At 46.2% G+C, this 14418-nt stretch overlaps 1 long non-coding RNA gene across 2 annotated transcripts; it reads left to right on the forward strand.

Annotated features, from left to right (window-relative positions):
- The first annotated feature begins 137 nt into the window (after window positions 1–137).
- Window positions 138–3445, forward strand: LOC114082674 (uncharacterized). 2 transcript variants are annotated; one of them, XR_011704963.1, is made up of 3 exons: window positions 138–150; window positions 333–516; window positions 1200–3445. It is a non-coding gene; the product is annotated as an uncharacterized lncRNA (long non-coding RNA). The 2 variants fall into 2 exon arrangements; XR_003581012.2 differs by lacking the exon at window positions 138–150 and having other exon boundaries at window positions 190–516.
- The last annotated feature ends 10973 nt before the right edge of the window (window positions 3446–14418 follow it).

Genomic DNA, 14418 nt, shown 5'->3' on the forward strand with positions numbered 1-14418 from the left:
GACCAAGGGAGAGAAGGCAAAATACAAACCAGGGTAAGCAACCACTGATGTTTGTGCAATTCATGCCATCCCCCAAAGCCTGACCGTGCAGAACCCCTGAAGCTCTCCTGGGAGGAACCATCACCACCTTCAGAAAAGCCACCTTGACTTGTAAGTTTGTCCCCATGCAATCCAGGAACCTGGGAGCCCAAACTAGCTCCCGGATCTCATGTCTGTCTTTGGGGTTCTGTTCATCTCCTCCCCAAGTAAAGGAAAGAGAAGCATGAGACAGCATTTACAGGGTAAATGGGGCTTCGACATATTCAGCGCCACTAACTAGACCATCCCTATAGTGGTCACTTTACAGGGGACAAAAACCAACTCTGTTCTTGGAGCCACGAGGGCCACTCCTTTAAGTGCCAAAAGGCGCCCCCTTACAGGAACCCTGAATTCCACCTCGGAGCATCAATACCTCCATGAACCAGGCTGCATATATTTACAGAGGGAATCATATCACCCATTTCCCTGGTGGTAAAGGTGAGGCTCTGGGAAAGGACATGAATTATGAGTTAGTCAAGGTCCTGCCTGGAAGAGCTGGGACTGGAATTCTGGAAATCTGGCTCCAGAGCCTCGTGTGCAGAACCCTGCAGGGGAGGCCAGATGCGGGGAGCTTGGAAGGGGGGGACCCATCAAGTTGGGGTGGGGGGCTCAGAGAAGAATGAAGAGATGGGTGTGGCTGGGGAATTCGTGCAGAGGGGGAGACCAATAGGAGAGGGAGGGGATCAAGTGAGGGGACTGCATGAGCAAGGCCAGGCAGCGGAAGTGTGTGGGTCAGGCAGAGGAAAGACCTGTGAGCAGCTGGGGGTGCAGGGATGGAGGGGGACAGGATTCAGCAGGAAAAGAAGGTTGGGCCACACCATGGAAAGAGCCAGGTCTGGCAGGGAGACACCACCCCTCCCTGCTACATCCTCCAACTGTCTTTGAGTCTGTGCCACCCCCAGCACTGAATAGCTGAAGATGGAGCCCCCTTAGAGCACAGGGGACCTGTGGGGCCCCTGTGCATGGAGCAGAGATGACTGCCTAAAGGGTGGTGAGGATTTCAGGGCATTTTATCCCCTACTGTGTCCTGTGACGTTAACTAGGTTAGATGTCATGTGACACTACAAACCCTGTTCATATAAGACAGCAAACTTAATATGTGTCTTCTTATTGCTCCACAGATCATGACTCACCTTCTTCTCATTCCCTAAGAAACAATATTGAAGTTAGACCAGTTAATTACTCTGTAATGGACTGAACAGTTGGAATAGAAGGAAGAGTTCCATGTTATGCATTCCAAATAGAAAGCTGTGCCTTGGGCTGGGCTGTAGCTCAGTGGCAGAGTGCTTGCCTAGAATGTATGAGGCACTGAGTTCAATCCTTAGCACTACAAAAAAAAAAAAAAAAAAAAAAAAAAAAAAAAAACAACTAAACAAAGAAAGGCATGCTGTTGATCTAAAACTGTTTAAAAAAGAAAGAAAGAAAAGAAAAAAAAAGAAGCTGTGCCTCTTGAATAGTTAGTCCCAATGAGAATGCAAGGGAAATGTTCATAAAGAAAATTAAAGTGCTGCTCCAGGGCATATGTGAATGATAAGAAAGCAAAACAGCTGATAGGGATAAAGTTTTCATAGTCTGGAGAACAGATGAAACAAGCCACGTTCCCTTAAGCCAAAACTGCATCCAGATAAGGCCAAAACATTAGATTTGTCTGATGCCAAGAGAAGGGAGAAAGCTCCAGAAGAAGTCTGAAGGTGGCAGAATTTGGTTCATGATGTTGGAGGCAAGCGGCCCATCTCCATATAAGACAAGTGCAGGGTGAAGCAGCAAGTGCTGATGTAGAAGCTACAGCAAGTCATGAAGAAGATCTTGCTAAGCTATCTGATGAAGACGCGATATGGTTGAGTTTCTTGGTGTCCCTCAAAAGCTCATGGGGGAGACAATGCAAGAAGGTTTACAGGGGAAATGATCCTGTTATGAGAGCCTAAAGCCAATTAGTGAATTAATCCCCTGGCAGGATGAACAGGTGGCACAGATAAAATGGGGTGCCCACACCCTCCCCAAGCCTGGAGGTGTAGGCGCCACCTATGGAGGAGTCCAGTTGCAGGGTGGAAGCGAACAGCAGTCATCCTCAACGTTCCACATTAGGGTTCCACATTGGAGGTTCCCAGCAACCAGCGGCATCCCTCTGCGGGCAGGGCATTCATCAGGGAGCCTGGGCGCCCTAAGGCCCTTTGGGGAGTCCAGTTGAATCGGTGGCTGCATGGAAATAGGCGTCCAAATAGGAGCATCCTCATCCATTGGCGGTGGCGGGAGTCTGCTTCCAGTGCAGTGGAGGTGTTGGCAGCATTGCTGGTGGCCAGGTCGGGACTCCAGTGGCCACAGTGTGGAGCGCTGGCTGTGGCGACAGTGACAGCGTAGGGCAGCGGGCCTCAGAGTCAGAGGGCGACCAGAGGATGGGGTGCCCTGTGCTGTGGCTTCCCCAGGCCACTTGTCTTGCTCCTGGCAGGGCCTGCCTGCTCAGGAAGCAGGACACGGCAGGCGGCGGTACCCACACAGCCTCTGAGGACCTTATGCTGCGCACGCAGGTGGCGCCTGGCACCGGCCCTGAGCCCCCCGGGTGGCAGCTCGCCCCACCCCGGGTTCGCCCTGCCCCTCCCTGGGTTGCGGCCTCTGCGGGGGGAGTAGGCCCGCTGCCAGCCGGGGCAGCCTTTGGAGAGGACACCCACCCTCCCCAGCGACATCTCTCCTGGGCTGTGGCCACTGAGAGCAGAGGCAGTGGGGGGTGGGGCTACAAATCCTCCCCCTCAAAGCGCATCCCTGGGGCGGGACAAGAGTGGAGGGCATAGATGGCAGAGGGAACCCCAAGACGTGCCGTCCTTGGTCTTGGTCTTCTGCCACCCTTAGACACAGAAATGTACTTTAAAAAAATTAATTAGCTCTAATTAGTTGTACATAACAGCAGAATTCACTTTGGTTCATTGTACAGAAATGGAGCACAGCTTTTCATTTCTCTGGTAGAACACGATGTAGAGTTGCACCATATGTGCAGTCCTGCATGTACCTAGAGTAATGATATCCCTCTCATTCCACCCTCTTTCCTACCCCATGCCCGTCCCTCCTATCCTTCCCCTTTGCCCCAAGTTCCTCCATTCTTCCCTTGCCCCCCTCATTATGGATCAGCATCCACTTCTCAGGGAGAACATTCAGCCTGTTGTTTTTGAGGATTAGCTTTTTTCACTTACATAATATTCTCCAACTCCATCCACTTACCTGCAAGTGTCATAATTTTATTCTCTTTTAAAGCTAAGATTCCATTGTGCACATATACCACATTTTCTTTATCAGTTTAGCTCTTGAAGGACTTCTAGGTTGGTTCCACAGTTTACCTACTGTGACTTGAGCTGCTATAAACATTGATGTGGCTGCATCACTCTAGTATGCTGATTTTAAGTCTTTTGGGTATAGATTGAGGAGTGGAATTTCTGGGTCAAATGGAGGTTCCATTCCATGTTTTTTGAGGAAGCTCCATACTGCTTTCCAGAGTGTTTGCACCAATTTGCAATGCCACTAGCAATGTATGAGTATACCTTTCCCCCCCACATCCTCACCAACACTTACTGTTGCTTGTATTCTTGTTAACTGCCATTCTGGCTGGAGTAAGATGGTCTTAGAGTACTTTTGATTTGCATTTCTCTAATTTCTGGTGAAGTTGAACATATTTTCATATATTTGTTGATCGACTGTGTATCTTCTTCTGTGAAGCGTCTGTCCATTTCCTTAGCCCATTTATTGATTGGGTTATTTATTCTTTGGGTGTTGAAGTTTTTGAGTTTTTTATATATCCTGGAAATTAGTGTTTTATCTAATGTGCGTGTAGTAAAGATGTTCTCCCACTCTGTGAGCTCTCTCTTCATATTATTGTTTCCTTTGCTGAGCAGAAGCTTTTAAGTTTGAATCCATCCCATTATTAATTCTTGATTTTATTTCTTAAGTACAGGGTCTCTGGTCTAATTCCTAGGTCCTTGATCTACTTTGAGTTTTGTGCAAGGTGAGAGATCGTGGTTTAATTTCAGTCTGCTACATATGGATTTACAGTTTCCCCAGCACCATTGTTGAAGAGGCTATCGTTTAGCTAACGTATGTTTTCGGCACCTTTGGCAAGAATGAGATAACTACATTTATGTGGGTTTTTCTCTGTATCTTCTATTTTGGACCATTGGTCTACATGTGTATTTTGGTGCCAATAGCATGCCGTTTTTGTTACTACAGATCTGTAGTAGTTTAAGGTTTGATATTGTGATGTCTCCTACTTCACTCTTCTTGCTAAGGATTGCTTTGTCAATAAGGATTTCTCTGTGTCTATTTTTCCAAATGAATTTCATGATTACTTTTTCTATTTCTATGAGGAATGTTATTGGGATTTTAATTGGAATCACATTAAATCTGTATAAGGTTTTTGATAGTGTGGCCATTTTGACAATATTAATTCCATGAGGGAGGAATTGGAATCAGGTACCTGCTCAAAAGGGGAGGGATCCGATAGCCACGCCCACCTCAAAATGGCAAGGAATGCTTTCCAAGATGTAGTCGGTGTGCTTCCAGAGCCGGGGTGTCTGGTGATGTCAGGGGAACCGATGGCCTTGTGCTGTGGGGAGGTAGCAGCTGAGTGACCTGCGTGGGAGTGGAGCAGAGTCTCGGTGGTCTGCAGATGTGTTGGTAGGTGGTTCTGCTAAGGCGCTGGCCGAGTCTTAAGTGAACTGCAACTTTGGCTTTGGGTCCTGCTCGGACACTGAGGCCCGGATTCCTGAGCAAGGTCACAGCGCTGGTCATTTCTGTAGAGAGAAGCTGTACAGGGGCCTCTAACACTCTCAAGAGATGCAGAATTCCTACTAGGAGAGATCTGGATCACAGAGCAACACAGATGCTGCTTCCCTCTGGTCCACCATCTTTGAAAGTCTTTTCAATTTCTTTCTTTAGTTTTCATTGTATAGGTCTTTCATCTCTTTTGTTAAATTTATACCCAAATATTTCATTTTTGAGGCTATTGTGAATGGGATAGTTTTCCTAATTTCTCTTTCAGAGGGTTCATCACTAATAGATAGAAATGCATTTGATTTATGGATATTGATTTCATATCCTGTGACATTGCTGAATTTGTTAATATTAGACGTTTTCTGGTGGAGTTTTTTTGGATCCTCTATGTGTAGAATCATGTCATCAGCAAATAGGGATAGTTTGAGTTCTTCTTCCCCTATTCCTATCCCTTTAATTTCTTTCATCTACAGCTCTGTCATGTAGTCTAAGCTGTAGTGGAGTTTAAACAGCAGTATAGTTTAAACTCTGGCTAGAGTATCAGGGACTATGTAGAGTAGAAGGTGAGAGAGGGCATCCTTGTCCTGTTCCAGTTCTGAGAGGAAATGCTTCCAATCAGAAATGCACTTTGAGGATGAAGAGGTCCTAGTTCCTCTGCTCTCTCCCCCCACAGCCCAGGTGGGATGTCTCTTAGGAAGGTGGGGGTCCTCTCCCAAGGCTGCCTCACCTGGCAGATGGCCTAGTTCCCCTGCAGAGGCCACATCGGGGATGGGGCGAGCAGCCACCCGGCGGGCTCATGGCCAGTGCCAGGCGAGGCAGGTGTGGGCAGCCTAAGGTCCTCAGCAGCTGCCTGGGTATTGCCACCCCCTTTCGTGCTGCTTCCTGAACAGGCCGCTCAGCCAGGACCAAGACCCAGGGCCTGGAACAGCCACTGCAGAGGCCATTCCAGCCTCTCGTCACCCTTCCACTCTGAGGCTCACTGCCCTGCGCCCTCGCTGCCGCCGCCAGCCTGGAGCTCTTCACTGTAGCCATCGGACTCCCCACATGGTCGCCAGATGCCACTGCAGCAGGATTCCTGTTACCCCAGCAGGATGAAGATGCTCACCACTGGACGCCTCTGTGTCCTCAGCCCCGTTTCCAGACTCTACTGGTGCTGCCGCCTCCGTGCAGCAACCAAACTCCCAAACCCCAGCTGGACTATGATGCTGCCCACCAAGGGCCCAACATCAATGCCCTTCACCCCCCGCCATGATGCCTTACTCCAGTGCCCCATGCCGGCTCCCGGATGAAGCTGCATGTTGTTGCTGCCACCACCAGACTCCATCATGGACGCATGACAGCGATACGCAGCACTGGATGCCCACTTCACCCACTGCAGCCAGACTCCTGTGGCACTGCAGGACAGAAATGATCATGGCAACATCCCTCTGTTGTCACCACAGCAGCTTCTGGACTCTTCTGCTGCCACCGCCACTGTGAGTATGCAGCAAGGGATCTCCCAAACTGCAGCTGGATGCCAACACCTCAGCTGTTGCCACCCCCACGCCAACTCTCAACTCCGGACCTCCCTTGCCTGATGCCCTACGCCTGAAGCAGCTACATGTTGCTGCTGCTGCCACCAGATGCTACCACTCCATGAGGCCTCTTCAGTGATTCCATCCCAAAGATGCTGCTGTACTGCCCAAGACCACAGAAGCTGGGAAGTTGGGCAGTCTCCATCGCAGTCGCCTCATCAGTGCCCACCGGTTGCTTCCTGCCTTTCCTCCCCCAGGACCACCCACCAGTCCTTCTGGGCCCTTGAGCAGGTGTCGTGCTGACTCAGGGAACTCATCCAAGGAAAACAAGTGAGTACTTTAAACAAAGGTTGCAGTCCTCACAACAGGCAGTGGGCGGGGCTAGGTGGGTCCAGCCTGCTGGTGAGGGGGCAAGGGTGGAGCTACTGGCCTCCTCTGGACCTTGACCCTGTGGGGCAAGCTGGAGAGGGATCTCTGGCTGCTCTGGGAGTCCAGCCTGGAAGCAGCTTCCTAACTCACCCTCACACTCCTCTCTGAAGGGGACTCTGGATTCCAGAGAAAGCCATCTGGGCTCTTGGGTTCTGGGCAGTGGTATGAGCCAGACTGGACAGTCTCCACCCACCTGGACTAGGGGAAAAGCCCCCTCTTGGGAAAATACCCTCCTAGATCTACCAAACTTAGCCTGACATTGACTTTTTCCATGAGATTATCAAGAAAGGAAAAATATGTTACCTAGTTTTGTCTTGCAAAGGGTAGTGTGGGGAGAGGCAAAGGCATCAGAGTTGGTAGAGCTGAATTCACATCCCTTTTAACTGGGTGACCTTGTCCAGGGTCCAGAACTAGGTACAACCTTGGTTTTGCATCTGGTAAAACAATGATGGTGAGAATGATAAGCTATCACCATCTGTAATAGCTGGAGACCTCATGCGTGGTTCATAAATCTGACTATTCCAATAACTTAAGAAAATGACAAAGAAGGCACACAACCACACAGAAGTACCTTTTCAATAATCCGGGGATGGCTCTGTGAACATAAGGGCCCATGGAAAGACATAGAGCCACTGGAATTCTTTATTGTTACATAGGAGACACACAAGGGGAGTTTCCATAGAACATTTTATCCCAAAAAGGGCAAAGGGGTCGGAATACAAGGGAACAGATGAGTGTAACTCAACCCCAGTGGGTGATGCCTACACCTGGAGCCATGCCTTGTTATCTGAGCTGGGGTGACGCCCACATTACTGCAACCTGGCACTGCCCTGCCAGACTGAATGCAATAATTGTTCAGAACCCGGTGCATCAGGGCTTAAAGGCGTCTGCATCCAAGGCAGCTCCCGACAATAAGCCATGGGCAAATCAAGTTGTTCTGCACTACCTCACCTTGGGAGCCAGGTAGGCATTCAGCAATATTTCCATGCAGAAATATATTCTCAGACTAAAGGTGACACACCTAGAAGTGCACCTTTGGATGACAACTGACCTGTGAGGTAGGGAGTTGAAATTTACATCATGTTTTTAGAGGAAATAATAATATATGGAAGGTCATAAACCAAAGCATGAAATGTTGGGTCAGGCTCATGGAATTAAAAGCTGTTTTCAAATTTGTTTAATGTTACATTGAGATAAATCTATGTAGTTCAAACCTTCCAGGATATCCCCCACCTCTGCCGCACACACAGGGAGCAGTGTCCACAACTTTTTTACTCCTCTTTACAGTATCACCAAATGATACCAAAACACACACACACACATACACACCAAACACACACACACACACATACACATATATATACTCGCACACATATACATAATGTATTATGTAATATTTTGTTCTTTTTGGTTTGTTTTTAGACTGTCTGTAATAGAATCTCATATACATTCTTTTGCTCCCCTTCAGCTGACCATCAGGAAGAAGGAAACACCAGAGAAGCTTGAGGATCAGAAGGACACTTGCCCTGCTCTGGTCACCCTGGAAGCTGGCTAGCCTGCACACACCAAAGTTGATGAAACAGTAGCCCTGCTTCAGCCACTTGAGGGCTGGCTGATCAATGCAAGGAGGAAAATAAACTAAGCAACAGGACAAATGGACTGTTTCATCCTGTAAGAGGGCTCTCATACTGTGGTGCATTGCCACCCCTTACTTCTGTCATATACACAGTCCTTTCCTTGGTCTTTACTACAGGACTGACAACCACCAAACACACAGCTAACCCATAATGGGGGGCGGGGCAAGGGAAGATGGGAGGGACTTTGGATTGGGCAGAGGGGAGTGTGGGAGGGGAGGGGATATGGGAGTGGGAAGGATGGTGGAATGAGGTGGATTGTATTAATCTATGTACATGTATGATTGCAGGAATGGGGTGACTGTGCACTGTGTCTAACCAGAGAAATGAAAAGTTGCCTCCATTTGTGTTTAATAGTCAAAATGCATTCTGCTGTTATATATAACTAATTGAAAAAAATTCATAAAGGTCTAAGGCTTAAAAGGAAGTTTAGACACTTTAATGGTCATAAAAATATGTATACTTTTCTTATATAAAATTTAAACTTATTAATTAAATTGAAAAAAAAAAAAAAAAAAAAACAACTACCACATGTACTAGTTCAAACCTGAAAGGGCATTAAGGCTTGGGAACCAAGCTCACTCTTTGGAGGATGGTTTTTCTATTCTTGGTGGATTGAAAAGTTTAATTGACATAGTATGGATTATGCTATTGTTTATTGCTTTCATATTTGTCTCCCCTTTACAATGAAACTATTGGGTCAACTATAGAAGCAGCTGTTAGAGAGAGAGGGGGGGCGGGAGGAGGGAAACATGGAGGGAGAAATTAAGATTATGGCATTATATAAAATTTTAAGCCTAGAAGATGATGTTTTTTGATTTAAAGGGTTAAATAATGAGCATAGAGGGGGTAACGATGTATCACAAATACTCCAAATACTCCAAATGATGTAGTGTCCAAAAGATCCCCACCTTAATTGTAATATATAAGCCTTTCTCCTAGTAAACAAGATTTTTTTTTTTTTGAAGTCAACAGGATTTCTAGAGAGCTCATTGTGGTTTAGCTCCTCTTTATTGTAAAGGTCAGGTTTCTCTTTCTTGTAAAAGTTAGGTCTGCAGGGCTGGGGTTGTGGCTCAGTGTTAGAACACTTACTTAGCAGGTGTGAGGCACTGGGTTTGATTCTTACACCACATAAAAATAAAATAAGGTATTGTGCCCATCTACAACTTAAAAAAAAGTTATGTCAGCAATCAAACTTGTTGATGTACAAAAGTTACTCTTTCTCTTTTCTTAGTAAAATCTTGTGAAACCTCTGTCCAATCTAAGAACATGGAAGAAAAAGTAACTATTATGTTAGCCATTGTGTTGTGTAACCATTCACTGAGTAGAAATCCCAGAGAACTTCCATACCTGGGGTCCAGGGATTTTTTGGCATTAGCCCCTCTGGATTACACCAGCTTAAATAAACCTTGTTCCTGCACATTTCTCAAGTGTCCAGCCTCCTCTGTCCTACATCAATACCTGCTTGAAATGCTAGAATGTCCCCATTCTTGAAGGACACTCAGAGACAGTCTCTCTGGCTCTGCCACAGTATGAATTCTATCCAAAGATATTAATCACAAAAAACTAAAGGGAGATTACACTATAGTGACCTCCTGGGGGGAGATTCAGTGTTGCATGATGAAACTTGTATACATATATTGAATTGCTATGATATACCCTGTAAAGTATAGAAATGATACATCTTAATAAACATGTTTTGTGAGAAATTGAATGTCATGTTTGCATTTGGGGTTGTTTCTAATATTATGCTGTAATCATATTTAATGATGTGATTACATTTTTTTAAATCTGAAAATAAATCAGAATTTTGTACAGTAACATTGTTAGTAAAGGGGATATTTTGGTGATTAGAATTTTTGCTTTCCTGTTAAAGCTAACTTGTTGAATTAAAGCTTTCCAGCAGACACCAACTCCATTAGAACCTCAGTCTGGTGAAGCCACAGCGTGGTGCCTGACCAGGGAATTGCCCATGTGTGCCTGGTTCTTTGCCACCTAGTAGATAGGAGCCCTGACCCAGGGGGGTGGGACCTGCATTCCTTCCCCCTTACTTTCTCATGTTGGGGCACCTTGACTGCTGTGCTCTGCTTTAATCTCTCATCTGTGAGAATATTTGTCCAATGCGCCATGGGGCTGTTGAAGATCCATGATGAAATTTATGAAGTTTAACGAAGTCTGGCTGGTTTATAGCTGAGGAGTGGCGCACCCTGCCAAAGCTGCCTATGTGACTGCCCTCTACCTGCTTTCCTGTGTGGTCCCTGTGGAAGGCAGGGGCACTCCTGTTCATCTGCCATGCAGCCTGCCAGTTTCAAAGGGTGAGAGATGTTAAGTAGCAGTGAATTGTGAGAAATGAAATGCAAGCCAATATCAGGGCAAGGTCATGGGTTTTCCTTAAGTTACTTTTAAGGTTTTCTTTAAATTAATTTTAAGGCAAGTGGGTACTCAGATAATGCAGGAAAACAACAAGTATACAAATAAAGAGAAAACAAAAGGAGCCAAATAAGAAATACATCAAAGGTTTAATGGGGGCTATTCCTAACTCTTGACAGGGTCAGTTGAGGTCATTGTAAAGCTAGAATTGATGGACACAGGTGTCCCAATTCTCACATTAACATAGGATTGACTCATAAATAACACTCCCCTCCCTAGGTGGACACCATGACAGTTCTGGAAAGGACCAACTAGAGCCCAAAACTCTACCACCTGACATGAAGGAGTTGAACCCTGATTGTCAAATAGTGCTGAAGGTGGACCCCAGCTCTCAGGGCACCCCTAAAACACCAATCCATTTGGAGACAGCATTGTTCCATTTGTCGTTCTCAGCTGGGAGAAGACCCACTCAGGAGTGCTCTTTGTTTGAGCCTTACTCTACTTTTACTTATAATGAAGCTCTCCTGCATGGCTTTTTGAGTCTGTAATTTCTCTTTTTTTGGAACACAAACATTGAGGTTTGGAGCTTCAGCTCCCCACTTTCCTGGAGTCCCTTGTCAACCCTAGCAACCTGCATCTTGGTGTACCATTGCAGTAAGATGAGTTCCTTGTTTGGAGCTAAAGTTTTATGGCAATAAACAAGGCATCCTATGAATCCATGAGTGGTGATAGTAGCAGAAGCTTTATGAATAGGGAAAGAACATTTACATTTGGAATTTGTATTTACTCCTGTGAACCACCATGTTTCTGCTAGTGTTTGTGAGCAACTCTGCCATCTCCAGGACTCTGTGTCAGCTTGTTATCAGCAGGAGGAACATGCACCAGTGGAGTAGCTAGGTCAATCCAGGTAGGAAGGAGTCCATGTTCTGCCCAGGCATACACTTCCTTTCGGAAATGTGGGGTGATAACGGGATTCCAGAATGTGGGTCCCCAGTTCTAGACCATACTTCCAATGGGAACTTAAAAATCTCTTCACACAGAAATCATTAGGCTCAAATGGTTTCACCAGCAAGTTTTATCAAACGTCTAAGGAGCAAATAATTTCATTCTTACACAAAATTCTCCAGGGTACTGAAAAAGGACATTCCTTATTTCACATGAACATTAGGCCACTCTAATAAACATGGGTGCAAAATTCTTCACTAAACATTAGCAAATCAAGTGCAGTGTAGCAAATGTGTTTTTTATCACTGGTCCCAGAAATGCTATACATAATTGTATCAAGGGGAAAATACATACACACATACATTTATCTGAGAATGAAAGATTTAATATGTGAAAATCAATGTGATCCTCCATCTCAATAGAGTGAAGGAGGAACATGATATGATTTTCTCACTAGAGGCAGAAAAGCACTTCATGCTAAGTGACATGCAGGGCATTAGAATAAAGAGCTACTTCCCTTTTCTGTTCCAGAGCAGCTTCAAAAGTGCTAACCACTCTTTTGTAAGGCTGGTGGATATTTTAGGGATGCAGGTTGGGCAGTATGAAGGGTTCATTCTTACAAATCCATACTAAATCGATATCACTTTGACATCTGTTTAAATCTGTTCACATAACTTGGAGGGAATCTGGTGATGTAACAAAATGTAGAAAAAAGAAATGCTTTGGAAAGGAGAGGGGGAGCTAGTCCTGGGTAGGCATCGGCATCCACATTTTGAACTGCTACAGCCCATCAGTCCCCCTGACTATCTTCAGCCTTGGCCTTTGGACGGGGCCAGCCCAGCAGCATGGGCAGGTGGGCAGGTCGACAGGGCACTGAGGCCAGGAGAATCTTCTCGAAGAAGAAGAACTTGGTCACAGGTCTCCATGGACAGGAGCAAGGCAGAGAAGAACCAAGACAGTTTCTTCTCCAATGCAAATCCCAGCAGCCACTTCCTCTCAGGCTTCTCAGACCAGATCTTAATTGGAATCCTCTCTTTGCTGAATCCATGGGAACCCACAGACTTCATTTGGGGCAGGCTGCAAGCTGGGCTGAGGCATAAATCTGAGCTCTGGGACACACATTGGTACTATTTCCTGGGCAGGGATGGCAGTGTCCCCTCTGTTACCCAAGGAAGAACTATGGTCCCTGTGGGGCAACAAGTTCCAGACAGGAGTGGGGTCTCTGTAAGCTCTTTACACATCAACTTTGCTCAATTTATCTTAACCCTAAATTAAAGAATATATTTAACTCCTTAAAAAAAGGGAAATTCTCTTCTAAGTACCTGGAGAAGACCAGGGAGGCTGTGGTATTTGGTCCAGTGAGACTGTTGGCTTCAGAATCCTGCCCCGGGTTTCACTGGGGCCATAGGATGGAAGTGAAGATGTCAAAGGCCAGAAGAAACCCTAATATACACTTCCTAAGTAACAGAGTCCTTAAGTTGTTTTTCCAGAATCCACTTAAAGAAAATTTATAACCAGCTATTCAAAAATGGACCTATGCAGAAAAGCCAGCCCCATCAGCCAGTGACTTTTTTGAGGTTTAAAGCTTAACTTCCCTGCTACCCCACAGAACTTGATAACTACCTGGAAAAGAAATATACAACCTGTGAAGAGGCAGGATGACCATCTAGGCCTGTGCCCAAAACCCTAATTTTTCCCCTTCTCGCCACCCAGCCAACAAACACCTTCTCCCTTTCTATAAATTCCACTAATCCCAACTGATCCCAGAGGCAGATCTGAACTTACTGCTCTGACTTCTTGCTGGCTGACCTCACAATAAGCCTCATTCTTTTTGCAAAAACCGATGCCTTAGTATTGGCCTCTATGTGCCTATGTAGCGAGCCTTTGGGCTGGCATCATTAGGAACACCCTCCAGTGCCCCAGGGATAAGATTGCCTCTCTGCTCCCAAGATTCCAACAGTTGGTGTGTTGGGACAAAGGAGATTAAGTGCTCAGGAAATTGTCCCAGCTCCTTGGCCTCCTCAGAGCCCCACCTTCTCCCACCAGGTTCTGGTCAGGTTCTGAATTTGCCAGACACTGGGAGAATGGGAAGAGAGAAAAATCCCTTCCATCAGGTCTGTAGCTTCCAGAGCTTTCCTCTCCAGCCTGGGAATCTGTATGTGCAATGGTAGCTTCCACTGACACTCTGGGCTGTGAAGGCCTGGGGAACACTGGGACAGAGAGGACTAGGATGCTAAGCAAGAGGGTTGGGGCAGATGTCCTACTTTCATGGGTCAGAATCAGTCAAAAGGAACCAGGATCCAGACCTAGGCATTTTGAGGTGATGCCAAGGCAGGAACTGATCAAAATTCTGCTTAGGGAAGTCCTGAGGCTAGGGGTTGCTCTGTCAGGACTTGTGTTCTGAGTCCCCATGGGTTCCTTGTAGCTGTAGGCTCTTGGATTCCTGCAGGAGCACTAGACATTGTGATGTGTAGTCTAATTTTAGGAGCCAGAGAAGACAACTGAATTCAATTTCTGGGTGCATAGGTGCAGCCTAAATCCTTTCCCAGACCTAATAGTACTCCCCTAGTTCAGAGACATGAAGACTCTGAGTACATAGGACCGACTGTGGACACGGCTGCAAGGGTCTGCGTGAGGACACGGAATTGTCACTCTGAGTACAAGAAAGCTGTGCTCCAGATGATGGTGCATACGTC

This window comes from Marmota flaviventris, chromosome 17 (assembly GCF_047511675.1).
Source record: "Marmota flaviventris isolate mMarFla1 chromosome 17, mMarFla1.hap1, whole genome shotgun sequence".
Taxonomy (NCBI): Eukaryota; Metazoa; Chordata; class Mammalia; order Rodentia; family Sciuridae; genus Marmota; species Marmota flaviventris.